At 38.6% G+C, this 4,313-nt stretch overlaps 1 long non-coding RNA gene across 1 annotated transcript; it reads left to right on the top strand.

The window, feature by feature from the left end:
* The first annotated feature begins 786 nt into the window (after nt 1-786).
* LOC147338202 (uncharacterized) lies at nt 787-4,009 on the top strand. The gene is made up of 3 exons (XR_015125047.1): nt 787-917; nt 3,505-3,561; nt 3,897-4,009. It is a non-coding gene; the product is annotated as an uncharacterized LOC147338202 (long non-coding RNA).
* The last annotated feature ends 304 nt before the right edge of the window (nt 4,010-4,313 follow it).

The raw sequence follows: 4,313 nt of genomic DNA, 5'->3' as shown, positions 1-4,313 counted from the left end.
ATGAGATGCAAAACTGCATTTTACACTGATAAAATGCAGTTTTAGTTTAGTTATAAGGGATAAAAACATTATAGTTGTGATTGTTAAATTTAAATGTCTTTGTTTATATCCTTTTTATGTGTGTAGCTGACTATCAGCCAGATGCTTCAAGTTGAGGAGTAGGAATATTTCCCATTTACCTAACCACTTAAAGAGCTTATACTTCCCCTATGAAGCTCTAGGATGGTGCTGTTTGAATGGTTATTATTTTAAGGTTGCCTGTATGTGTCATGCTTATCCATTTGGTATCCATTTTGGAAACCGCCCAGAGACATAATGAAATCTCTTCTACTCCTAATGTATCAGTGACGAGCGTTTGATGTGCACCTAGTAATGATATATTTGCGTTACTGCTGGCAAAAACAGCTTATTGTGTACGAAACCAGCCCTAAGCCGAATTGTTTTTCCATGCGTTCTTATAAAATCATATATGGTTGTGAATAAAGTCAGTCTCTCAATCCATCTCAAAGCCTTAATAAATGAAAAATGTCCTTTTTTTGGTCCTTTGATTTATTGTGCACTTTCTAGACAAGAAATGGACATTCTCTTTGTGAGCATCACCTCTCACGAAGTCACCTCACTCTAAGCTTTCAAGCCACTTGAGACATGCTGCTACTGATTAGGCTAATTGCTTGTCCCTCCTTCACACACCCCACCCATACCCAGCCCTTCCCCACCCCCACCCTAAATTGCCTTCCACCTTCCCAAAATTCAGCTGTGCCTGGATCATCCATTTGTCTTTGTGTAATGAAATCCCAAGGGCTCCACAAACAGTGGCACCCCATCGCAGAAGCTATTAAATACAGACACGCAGGTTTCTCATGCACTCTTATCACTGGCCTTGTTTATCCCAGACTGCTCCCACTCTACAGCCTAAGGTAATAACTCTAAATCAATGAGACGAGCAGAGGGAATTCGCTGTGAAAGGGTAGAGTGGGGCTGAAAAATCTGTAGACAAAAAAAGGTGCAATTGTGTGGCAGCCTGGTACAGTTCAGTTGCCTATATTTGTCCTGCTTATCTGTTTGGTAATTTTTTTATTCCACTGTTGCACAGTATAGTAAAGGATGTTTTGATTTAGAGCACAATATGAAACTCTACAAGTGCAGTTTAGGAACATACTTTTTTTTAACCTAACCTTTCTGGCACGGGGGGTAAAATTGTTGTTTCACCGAACCTAAATCTTTCCGTTATTACAGTATTGAACCAACAATAACTGAGTTTTTGGTCACTTGAGGAAAGTAAAAAGTCACGAACACAACAGAGACATCACCTTTTACTCTCCAGTGAAGCAGTTGTTTAATTTCCTTCTTATTCACAAGAGTAAAATAAGCTACTGGTGTGTCTCAGTTACATATAATGAGTCCTTTGGTGGTGATGTGTGATGCAGTGGTTTAAGTGGGATTTGGCAGGCTGGGGAACCCACACTGATATAGCAGTGTGCTGGGGAAATGAGTCACTTAGAAAAAAGCCACAAAATTTCATTTCTTTTCTGAGCCAGTGCAAGTCCATTACTGTAAACTGCACCACATACTGCAGTTTAGCCTGCACTTACTGCCCTGTATGAACTTTGAATAACATGTATTGTCATTTAATTTGTAGGCATTTCTCAATATGAAATAACCATCTTCCCCAACACATCATGTGCAGAGTCACTGTCTGATTAAAAAACGTAGCTTTAATTTGAAGATTACATATTTGTTTTAAATTCTTATTTAAGAAAATGTAATCCCCTGTCTTCTATTTCTTACATCTTGCTTCTGATTAACTGTTTTTCCCCTTTGAAAATACAGCAGCTGTACTAGCAATACACACTGTGTGCCTAACTGCACATGAACAACTTGTGTGGGTGTACATTTGTTGAGGGTGTATATTTGTTGTGCTGTTTGAAAACAGAATTTGAAATTACATGTTACAAAAAAGTTACCCTGTTTATGCTTGGTCCTCTTTAGTAGAGCTAGCGAGAAATACCATGGCCACAATTTTATTGACATCGGCGTGCATGGTATGACAGGGGTGAGAAGGAAAAAGGGACATGTGCATGTGGGACCATGCATTGATTTTACAGTCTCTGAGGCATCATCTAGTAGGACTGCCAGGCAATAGCACATGACAAATGTACTTGTTTGACAGTAATTTTCCATTAAACTGCCTATAAGATTTCACTACTCATTAACTGATGGTACTGGATTACAGCTCTGGATTTTTTTGGGCCAACTTTAACCTCTAACTGTATCACCCAACTTGTCATTTTTCAACACAATTGGTGTAAAGAGCAAGTTTATTTTAACCCAAACATCATCTTTAAATTTCCTAACTTTACCCATATGGAAAAGATATATATAAATCTTATAAAGTTTGTATCTGTCTTGTGTGAAACTTGTATGAAAAGCATACAAGAGTGAAAACAGATATAAGATCCCTTGAAAAATTATATAATGAAACTTGTATGTTTTGGAAATCATGTAAGCCTTATATGATTTACTCATGAAAGTGGCCACTTTCATGAGTAAATCATATAAGTTTTTACTATTTCTTTTCCATATGGGTAAATTCTTCACAGTGACTGTCTGCTTTTTGTGCTTTTTCCTCAGCTGCCTTCCAATGAAGACATCAGAAGACAGCTTTATTCATTTATTTTTTCCATTATGAAGTTTACATTGTGGGATTTATAACCAATGGTTGCCATGGTGTTCTTAGTATAGATAGAGTATGACATGCCCCGGTCAGCTGTGCAAAGCTGATGTTAGTGCTAAATCCTATATCAAGACATGCCCCTAAAAGGCAGCCAACCCATACAAAGGCATTTTTCTGCAAATGTGTTAGTAACATAGTTACTTCCAGAAAAGAAAAAAAAGAAAAAAGAAAAAAAAAAAGTAACATAGTTATGCAGCTGCAGTGTGATTATAATTATGTAACCTCTTGTAACTTTGATGAAAGTCCAATTGAAGTCAAAAAGGACAATCTGATCTCTCCCTGATTTTATTAATGATGCATATGTGTCCTTGAGAAGCAGTTAGCCTGTTTCCTCTGTAAGTAATATATATCCCTGATTAGATTAGAACAATAATGATTATAATGGACTGCCCTCACTTTGCTAATTACTTGAGCCATTAATATGCGATATTAAACTCACACAATCAGCAGAAGGGGCCAGGCAGAAAATACTAACTGGATTTGTAAAATCCATCACTGCTGTTTTTATTCTAGGGAAGCACAAAAGATTGGATTCACTTCATCAAGTCAGATGCATTACTCTCCACACAAACAAGATAATGTGAGGCAGAGGATTAATACAGTCATAACGTGCAGCTTAATCCACACCAGCAAATCGGGCAACAGATGGAAATGTGAACGTGTAGTGGGAGCGGTAATATAGTTTCTAGCTCACTGAACTGTAGTGGCTCTTGGTATTACATGAATGCACATCATGAACCCCCAGTGTACCCTCTGCTTTCTCCCACCAGGAAGAGTACTCTGCTAAATGCCAGTGTGGAAAACACCAGTGCAAAACATGGTAAATGGTACTGTAGTCTTTAAATGGCATCATTTCACTACTTGCATAATCGGAAAAGAAGCTTAGCCCCTCACTCTGAAAATGAGCTTTAGTGTTCAGAGGCTGCAACTCCAGTATAATTTATTAATTGTTATTGTATGGTGGTAGTGGTGGTAGTCAAGAGGTGTTTATTTCATGGGCCCCTGCCCCACTGACAGTCTTTTCATATCTGGACATGATATAAAGCCTTGACCTGGGGACATTACACTTATGAGGAGCAAAGATAGCTCTTCTTTTTGAAATCCAGCAGACCAGCAAATGCAGGAGCCGTGAAGCGGCTAACCCCTCTGTCTTGTGTTTCAGTTCACAAAGAAGGAGGCCGTAGGTAAAGTGTCATCCGGAGAGACACAAAGGAGTCAGAGATTACCGAGGTCCAAATAGGTCGAGCTTGCCTGACAAAAATGGGAGTGTTAGGAATCCATATCTCAACCCCCAAGGTGATTTATTTGACATTACACAGAGCCTGCAGCACAAGAAATGAGTCCACTGAAGGGAAAACAACTCAGTGGCAACTGGATAGATTGTTATGGAACGAGTATGGTACAGACGTGGTTCCCACAGGATGAAGATCCCTTATTTTAGCAACAATGCTGATTGTTCCACTAGGACCAACAATAGGTTGGGATTTGTGGTTGGAGTGAAATGCAATAAAACCCCATTTTATGAAAAACCATTGACTGGTAAGGACAATCATGATATAAAGAAAAAACTTATCTTAAA

This window comes from Aulonocara sp. 'chitande type north' Nkhata Bay, linkage group LG2 (assembly GCF_057382095.1).
Source record: "Aulonocara sp. 'chitande type north' Nkhata Bay isolate Kocher_YH1m ecotype deep benthic linkage group LG2, A_spYH_male_GT1.1, whole genome shotgun sequence".
NCBI classification, from domain to species: Eukaryota; Metazoa; Chordata; class Actinopteri; order Cichliformes; family Cichlidae; genus Aulonocara; species Aulonocara sp. 'chitande type north' Nkhata Bay.
The sequence above is the reverse complement of the archived record's forward strand: the minus strand, read 5'-3'. Positions and strand labels throughout refer to the sequence as shown.